The sequence below is a fragment of the Meleagris gallopavo genome, chromosome 2 (genome assembly GCF_000146605.3).
Source record: "Meleagris gallopavo isolate NT-WF06-2002-E0010 breed Aviagen turkey brand Nicholas breeding stock chromosome 2, Turkey_5.1, whole genome shotgun sequence".
NCBI classification, from domain to species: domain Eukaryota; kingdom Metazoa; phylum Chordata; class Aves; order Galliformes; family Phasianidae; genus Meleagris; species Meleagris gallopavo.
This window is the reverse complement of record NC_015012.2, coordinates 77,684,838-77,694,851: the sequence shown is the minus strand read 5'-3', so window position 1 is coordinate 77,694,851 and position 10,014 is coordinate 77,684,838.

Genomic DNA, 10,014 nt, shown 5'->3' with positions numbered 1-10,014 from the left:
TTCGTGTATTGTTTTCTATAAACATAAAGCAGAAACACTTGAGTTGTAAACTTGTTTGCTGTGTACAATACAAAGATAAAACAATAGGAGTTAGAATCTACAGTGTGTGGGGAAAAGGTGAGTCACTGCCTTGAGACAAAATTAAATTAGTTCTTATGTAAGTTCATCATAATCTTCACTTCTTCAGCATCAAAGCTGATGCCTCAGTTTTTGTTTATAAGGGGTGTTCATTATCATATAATATCTGGCAATTGTCAAAAATGTCTTATATCAATTCTTTATAGCTCTGACGTGACTACTACATTTCCATCATGTCCAGGTATGTAATGATACCTCCTTCGATTCTGTCTTTGTGTCATCACTCTTCACAGCTTTGTACTGAGAAATTAATAGTTTCTCCTAAATTCCTTTGCAAATATATTACAAGTATCGAAGTAAAACATTGGTGAACAATATGCAAATTGAGCTAACGTGAATTTAGATTCATAGTTCTCTTCCAAAAAATATGAAACAATTGATCAGAAGCATTTCTTTCTCATGTCAGTGTTGAAAGTCAAAAGATTAAGAAGGTATCAATGAAGTCGCATAGTAAGTTCTTGATCAAGAGTTATAGCAGAAGATTAAATGGATTTGTAGTGATTTAATTGTTCCCTGTAGGCTTATATACTTGCAGTGTTATTCAGACTTACTGTAGGTTTTATATAAGAAAGTTCCTCTGGAAATCAGTAAACAAAAAGTTTAGCTCCCTTCTCCTGCATGGAACGTAGCACTCCTAAAGCGTATTGGATTGTACCTCAAGTTTCCACTTCAACATAACCACAGGCCAAATTGTCAGTGCTATCAAAACTCAAAAGACTGACCCCAACTGCTGCCTACAAATTTGCTTCTCCAGAAACAAAAGTCAGTATTCAGCCATGGTTTTATTTTTTTAATTTTTTTTAATTTTCAGTTCCCAAGGTAGTACTCAGACTTTGCTTCCCTTCTCGTGCATAACAGTTCTTTCTAGAAAGATGCTGACAAATGTCTGCTCTTACCTCTCACCCTCTGCACTTGCCTTCTGAGGCTTCCATTTCCATTTGCATCAGATAAAGAATTGCATGCAACTTGAACACAACTTCCAGCTCTCCTTCAAGCTCTCAGCTTCCTTTTGATTAAAAAGACCTGGACCTATCACTGGACCTATGCTAAAGCATCCCTTACGCTGAAAGGTTAAACTGATACACACACAAGCATAGTACTGGAGGAGATGTGAAAAATCAGTGGCCAAGATGCCAATAAGCAGTAACAGGTGTTACAGAAGACACTAACTGACCCTGTCAAATTAGAATTCTTGTGAGGCACAGTGTTATGCCATGTTTTGTTACTTCACTATTCACAGTCTTCATATCCCATGGAGTATAAGATAAAAACACAAACGGAAGTATGGTCAGGATATGAAAAAGAGACACATTAAGACTCACCTACTTAGAATATATGATCAGCATTACCATAGCTGACTTACTAACACTGGAGGAGGTGGGAAAAAAGTGCATTAAATATATATATATTGATTTAATTTCCCCAGACAGAAGATATCTACTTATAGCTACTGAGGAATAGATACTGTTCTATACTGATTCCAAGACAGTTTCCTCATGCAAGCTGGGGTCTTCGTATTTCTTCGTTTTTTTTTTTCAGGACAGAGTACAACTGACACTGTTTTTCTGTAAGCACTATAGAAGGAAAAGCATATGCAGGAGGAATGTGACAGTTGGTCCAAAATCTTTCCATTGATTTAAATGGGCTTTGAATCAGACCCTAAATGAAGAAAGAAGGATCTTGGAGTACTGGACTAAGGAAATCATTCCACTGGGAGTGGCATGGAAAAATGCATGAAGGTGAGAGAGCTTGAAGAAAACAAAAGGAGCTGAAAACTTGGCATCTTCATCCACTTCAGTTTTTTTGGGGTCATAAAAAATGACGGGCTTTCTCTTATGCAAATTCACCCTCGTCAAAGCAAGCTGATTTACTCTTGTGTCAGAAACATGTCAAGTACACATGAGACTAATGTCCTGGTTTTCTTCCTTCATTTGTGCATCTCTTCAAAACTGAGTATCACAATGAAAATGACATAATGTTGTCAGATTCTCCCAGAATGTCACCTAATTTATCACAGGCAGTTTCAAATAAGTGGTTACCCAATTTTTCCATCTCTTTCAATTCCATAAGAAGTAAAAAATCTCCAGTGCCCCCAGTGTCCCTGAATGGCCTCTCTGGACTGATTGTTATCCAAAATTAACTGTTTTATTAGCTGCTGAGTTTTCAGATCCCATAATAAGTGCCTCAGAAGAGTAAGGGGTTCTTCAATGCAAATATGCATGAAAAGCAGCTCCCAGGTGAATTGAAGATATACATGTTAGAATAAATTCAGATTATGGGGAAACTGCAGGTATTTAAAATAACATCAACACTATTTAGAAGCAGAATGTAAATTGAAAACACCAGTTAGACAAAGGGAAGAAAATAATCCTTTTCATTTAGATTAATGCAGAACAGCTGCATATTGCAAAAATATTGCAGGGAAAAAACTGGAAACAAAAACAATTCCAAATAAAATTAGACAAAAGCTGAAGCAAAGGTGCAATCTTAAGCCAGATTAGGAGAACATGCCAAATCAGAAGTGAAGATTTTGAAAGACAGATGCAGTCATGAGCATTCTTATCTTGGAGAAGCAAATCCAAAAGAGCAGCCAACATTGTTGGCTCCTAGGGGAATCCTGCAAAATTTTGCAATAGGTCCTTTAAGATGTTTTTGCTTTTCAAATAGCATTGTGTGCTGTGGAAGAGATTTGGATACAGGAGCACATGCTGGACTCCAAATTTTCTCTCCTGGTATAGATTAAGTGTGCTGCAGAGACAGAGCAGACATGCCAACTAGCACTCCTTTACAGCGTGCTTCATCTTTTAATTTAAGAAAGATTTGCTGCCTCAAAAGATTTAACTTTGAGGCAGGAACAAGTGAAAAATGACTTCCTTTTGCCATTAGTGCTAAGTAGCATGAAGATATTCAGGATTGAAGCATATCATTGATTTTGCAGACTTTTTTTTTTTCTATTTTTATATTTTTATATATTCTCCCTAAATAAGTTGAACATTGTTGAAGAGAAGGGAAAATATAAAAAAAATTAAATTAGGTTCAAAATTTATAGTCCTATATTCTGGCAATAAAATGAAAGCAATACTGCTTGAAGCTGCTAGCTTACCTGACATAACAGCTGGGCCATGGTGCTGTTCCTGCCATGACAACCCTCTGACACGCAGTACCTTAGAGTGGTCTGGACTGTGCCAAGAATGCAGAGAGCACCCTTGCTTATTCTTGGACTGACTTACCCATTCCTGGGTATTCTAAAGGAAAAGTAATGAATGGTCTTGGCCCCTCTAAGTAATACAAACTTATACAACCCTCAGTGAAGAAAGGGGACTTGCTGCCAAGTGGGGAAGATTCTGCTGGCACTTTCTGCCATGGGCTGCTTTGGCTCTGCAGTCCAGTCCAGCCCAAAATTTCTATTAGATCAAAATGACTGAAAATCTCAAACCAACAGTGACTCATATTTTTGCACAAGACAAGTGGCCTCCTTTGCTGGTCTTGTCTTACAGAGTAATGAGGTTCAGTGTCTCTCTTTCAAGGTGTCTCCCTTAAAAAGTGTTTCACTTCAGAAAGCTACGAAGTTCATCTGGAAATCATCTTTGTTCCCCTGACCTTTGAATTTTGCATTTCTACAATTTTTCAGTTACATCTCTCCATACACAACTGAGAGCAAACAGCATTTCAACATTCACATGTCCTGTCACATATTGCTTAGATGTGAGGTCTAAATAAGAGTGAGAAACACTCACTATAAAAAAAAGAGTGAAAGGAGAGAATTGCTGAAGCAGTAAATGTTCCTGTGCAGGCTTTTTCCTTTCTCACAGCTCAGTGGAGGAGTTGTAGTGCACTGGAGCAAAGCTTCTTTTATTTTTTGTCCCTGCTGGTCTTCTGGGGAAAGGGAAGAATGGTTATTTGTACAGTGATAAAAACTTATCTTTTAAAAGAAATTCCCTTTGCTATTGATCAGCTAACCTGGTCTGCTTCCAGAAAAATTCTCACAAGATATTTCAATTAAGTTATTAAATAGATTCACAGTCAAAGCACCCTGTCAGTCTCCTGGGATAATCTATATAAATGTAGGTGTCTTCACATTGGATTCTCATTGTTTAATACTTCCTGGAGAAGGGATACTACCTCTTGGAGAACAATTGCCTCATTTTAAAGAGTACTGAAACAGATATGAAGAGTTGTGTCCTACTGCCTGTACAGGAGGCCTAGATGGCTACATCATAAATGCCTAAAGGTAGGTGAGAAGTGCTGTGGTGTGATTGCTTGGACAAGAGTCAGACATAGTACACAAGTCATTTATGAAGAGGATGGGGCATTGTTTTTCTCATAACTCCTTGCTACTGGTTTGTTCTGGATTTGTAAGTGTAGCAGAAGTACAAAAGACTGCAGCCTTCCTGAGACCCATTTATTCCTCTTTCTTACACCTGTATGTCTCACCATAGTTGGATATAATAGCTCAAATTTGGTTAGTAGAACACTGGAAATTATGTGTCTGGAAAGAAGCTTTCACAACTTGAAGAAAATAAAATTTTAATCCCTTATGATTTGAATCTAGCTACCTAGTGATAGACTGCCATCCTAGATGATGTGTGCATGCAAATTTGTTTATTTATTTGTTAGTCAGAGCCAAGTATTGACATTATAAGATTTTGGCTGGTCAGATAAAAATCTCCTTTGTAAAGATTGGCCATTTCTCAAGCCACAGGAACTTTAAACTGTTTCCTGGCAGACACTGAGCAAGCAGGTTGAAGTGGGCAGTGTGATGAAAGAGGAGACCATCCTTTTAATTCTACAGCTTTCTGAAATCTACAGTAGTTTTTTGTTTTCCTGATTACTTGCTTGTTTGTTTTATTTTGTTTTTCTAATCTGGGTAAATGCATTACAGAATCTGCAAAATAAATATCTGAAAAGATCCATGCACTGATTTTTCTTCTCTTTCTCTTTTTCTTCTTCTTTTTATTTTTTTTTATTTTTATTTTTTTTTTCCCCTGAAGGAAAGCATTGCATATTCCTCAATCTGGTGGATACAATGGATGCATTCACACCTGCTCCATGGTTACACCAGCCTCCAAATGGAAACTCATTCAGACTGTAGCCTGTTACTGGACTTCCATGGAGATCTGTCTGTATAAACTAATGTTTGCAGTGTTGGGCTCAGATCAGACCTATAAAATCCTAGGCTTGTGTGAACTAGCCCTGAGGAGACATGCATCTGTGGGGAAGAAAACAGAAAGGTTCCTTGCACCTCCATTATGTGAGAGCTCCTTAATGCTCATGCCAGTAATAGCAGAAGCTGTTGGGGAAGAACTTGGTGAGGACAAGGACAACGCATCCTTTCAAAGCAAGGTGCAGTGCTTTGGCCAGGCTTCTTTCTGCAGCTGTAGGTGCTGGGCCTGTTTGCCTTTTAGCATCATACGTTAAAAGCATTACTATAGAGACCCCATCACCAGAGGGGCACATGCCTTCAGAACCTGGTGCCAAGTAGCATCTGTGAAATGCGGATGTGCCTTCTGACCTTCAGAAGCTAGTTTTGGGATTTTCCTGGGGAATTAGAAGGCTTTTATTTGCCAGTTTGGTAAAGGGCTGTGCTGGCAGAGCTGGAAGACAAAGGTACATGTATGCTCATGCTGTTAGGCATGCTGATGGAGGCAACCAGGCTGGAGCTGAACAAGAGCTTTGTCTGCCCATCTGCAGTGTTGTGCAGAGGCCCAGACTGGCTCTGAGCTCTGCAGAGATGCAGTAATAAGGCTATTCCTGGGCTAATTATTCCTGCTTTGCAGCATACATGCTGACAAAAAGGCAACCTTGGAGCAATTTCTGCTGAAGGTAAATCATGTTCACCTCATTAGCTTCCACTTAGACATGAGTTTTCATAGAAGAGAAACACTTTCCTATTAGTCTCATCTGGTAAATATGAGGACTCCAAATGTATAGATGACTAAGGAGAGAGGAGAAGTCTGCAATTAATCAAAATTAATGGCCATCTTTTTTCTCTTCTTTTCCTTAGTCTTATTTTATTAACTCATTCTTTGGCTTTCCATTAGAAACTTCTTTTTCTCTCTTTCATCAAGAATACAGTAGCAGAGTAACATCTTCTATCAAATAAGTCCAAAACGTGACCCCTTCCTTGCTCACTTAGGAACAGATTTGTTCAGAATCTATAGGAAAGACCCTTGTACAAAGATATAATCCTCTAAATAGACAATGTATTGAAGAAAACATAAGGAGAGAAGGGCTTTAGTGTTTTTTCACAAAAACACTAAAGAGCTGGATTCACTCAGCCTCATGAGTGATCTATCAGCTTTATGTCATGCTGTTGGAGGGCTTACGTGCAGAGAGAAATCCACAATTCAATTTTATGCAACAATACTACTGTTTCTTAGTTTCCACACTGGGACAGCCCCAGTATGCCCAGGAATAGGTGTCTGTTGCTGTGCCTACACCTACACCTACACTTACCCTTATAGCCAAGGAAACTCATTGCACACTGCACCTGTGCAGCCTGTAAATCTCAGTGATTTCACCTGCCTTAGTCCACGGAGCCCTACAGAAGGGACCACAATTTTTGTACATTGCCTAACATATATACTTAATTTTAACTCCCAAAGAAAGAGTAAATGGAGGCTTGTGTTTTAACTAACTAAAGATACGGAGTCAGATTCTAATTAGCTGTAAGGTTGCAACCCAGCATTTCATAATAAAATACAATTTGCTAGAAGGGTAGAGAGATGTTGAAATTTTGATCAAAAGAAGAAAAAACTGATTCCAGTCAGCACAGTCTAATATGCTAAGAAGAAAACTGTCAAATGGTGTTTCCGATACTTGGCTTGTAAACAGTATCACTGGTGAAAATTTCCTTTTGGATTTAAACCTTAAATCATTACTCTCAACACTAATTTTATAAATAACAGCCCTATATTACAAACAGCAACTACTCTTTTTTTTTTCCCCCAAAACATGCTCCACGTGTACAAAGCTTATGCAAAGCTTCCATAATGGCATCCAAATCCCTGACTTTCTTGTGGCTCTGAATCAAAAATTATTTTCTGGTTTCATGTCGCTATGCTATTCAGTCCCATGAAAGAAAGTCAATTGAAAAGAAACAGAAAATGAGGATATTTCAGTTGCAATAAAACATTGTGCAAATAGAGAATAATACATGAACATTGTGACAGATGACAGATAAGTCTACACTCAGATAACAAGGACATGGACTATGTTGAGGTCACTGAGTACTTTCACATTGAAATTTTGAGATTTTCAGCAGTTATCCAATGTTGATGCTCACGAGATGAGATATGACAACTTTTTGACTTTCCTGTGCCTCAATAGCTGCCATAGTGAAAATATTTTTCAGAAATCTTCCTCTGATAAACTAGTTTTGCTACAAAAATGTTGAGAACTGTTGTGTGGGATCCTTTGTCTGCACTTTACAACTGCAAGTGCAAAGACAGCATCAAAATCAGAAGAGAAAAAATTAAGCCACACAGGACTTCTATCAAAACCAATACATCTCAGGTTCATTTGGGAATCCTTAGAAGGGCCTGCCAGAAAACCAAAAAACAAGCTACATCCCTAAAGAACACCTTCAACAAGGTAGCTTATTTTTTATTTTATTTGTTATGATTAATGCATGATATTTATTTTTCATGATATGCAGATACTTCACATACTCTCCAGAGTTCTCAGATTGACTTAACAAATTTCTGGATATACAATAATACAATTTTTCACATAACTGAAATAAAACAGGAGCTTTATATAACCTAGCAAAGCTGGATTAAAGTTAGCTGTGTCTATATGGCAAAATCTAGTTACACTTAATTATCTTGCCAATAAAGATACATACAGAATCTACAAAATTGATCACCAGCAAGAAATTTCCGTAGATACACATATTTTCATGCAAGCCATCAAATTTCAACAGAAATCCATGTTCCCCAACCATTGAGATAGTTCAGAGAACTCCCACAGCTCAAGCTAGGCAGTAGTTTAAAAGCATCTGTCATCACCTGATAGATTTCTTCCCCATCTACCCTGCAGAAACAAGGGATAGGGACAAATAGAGGAATAAGTAGTAGTGCTGACCAAACCCACAACAGTGAACAGTGAATCTACTAAGTGGGCCCAGAGTGTAGAGGAAACTTTTCACCACATTTCTGAGTTTAAAATAAATAAATAAATAAATAGAATAATTAAAAGGATCTTCTTTCTTAACAGAGTGAGATGTTCACCTCTTCTCCCAGACAACAAACAGGACCCGAGGAAATGGCCACAAGTTGTACCAGAGGAGATTTAGGTTAAACGTAAGGAAAAACTTGGAGAGTGGTCAGGCACTGGAATGGCCTGCCCAGGGAGGTGGTGAAGTCACTGTACCTGGTGGTATTCAAGAGGCGTCTGGATGAGGAGCTGTGAGATATGGTTTAGTGCTTGTGGTAGCAGTGGTAATGGGAGGATGGTTGGACTAGATGATCTCGTAGGTCCTTTCCAACCTTGTGATTCTATGATTCTATGATTCTATGTTCTAACAGCAATATATAGCCAACTAAGTTTTCCAAGTAAACTCCATTTCTTCTTCACTGCACTAGCTTACTAATATACAGGTTTTGTTTATAAAGGAGGGAGCTGCAGGGAATTATGCTCTTTGCATCTGTGAAATATTTGAGGTCAATAACTTAAAGGGTCAGATACTAAGAAAAATGAGTGAAGACTTTCCATTTTTCCATAGAAAAATAAAAGGAAAAATAAAAGGAGGTAAAATGTATTTGGTGCTTAGGGATAGCATATAATTAAATTTGTCATGTAATAATTAGAGTAAAAGATGTCTTCTCAAAGAAATAAACATCCCTCAGCCTTCCTCAAGCGTTATCTGATAATGCTTTAGCAGCCTTAGCAACCTTAAGGTCAGTCTGTATAAAGCACAACAGATGAACTATAGCAACTTTGGGCTATATATATGATACATAGGTATAAGTATTTAGTCCATATAACTCTATAAACATAGATGAACATCAAATTACAGCTCTTGAAGTATTACATTGGAGCTAGTGTAAATAGATCTTATGTAAATATTAATGTGATGCTCTCTGAGAGAAATTGCACCTCGATGTTCTGATAGACTTTCTTTTTTTAAGATTTGCAGTCGAGCTGAAAGCTTTTGCTTTGTTTTGTTCCAAGTTGTTTTGAGCATTACTGCTATTGCTTTTGAAAATTAAAAATTGCAACTACAATGCTGAAATTGCAATAAAACATTTTCTTTGACATTTTATCCCTCGTTTTTGTCCCCAGAGATTGAAAAAAAAAAAAGGCGTTTTATTTAATTTAAATAGACCAGATTTCCTAAATTCAGCATTATCCATTATTATTCTGATTTCTGTATGTATTTGGTATGTCTATATATTTATATAAATAAATTCGTAAGCAAGCCAGTAAAGGTACTGTTAATTACTCTCTTTCTAGAAATACAAAATCACTAAATATGAGATTATATTACTGTTACACTTGACTCTTCCTGCTATTCTACTCTGTTGTAGTACTGCTCCTACGAATTTTATTGCATGTCTGTTAGGTCTTCCAAACCAAGGAATAAATTTTCCCTAACTGTCTCAAACTGTCTGACATTTTAAAGTGCTAACATATTTGAAATATTTTCCTATATCCTGTGCCCCTCCTCTTTTTATATTGTGTCTATGTCTGTTGCTAATTAGGATATTTTTTCTTCCATTTTCTTCTTACTATTTAGAGATCTTACATTTGAATTTCAAGTATCACTTTTCTCCATTCTGTTGTAAAATTACTGGTTTTATAGAATTCAAGTTAATTTGGCTACATGTATTTTTTTCCTCTCTAGAAGAGGGCTGTTTTTTTCGTGTTTTTTTT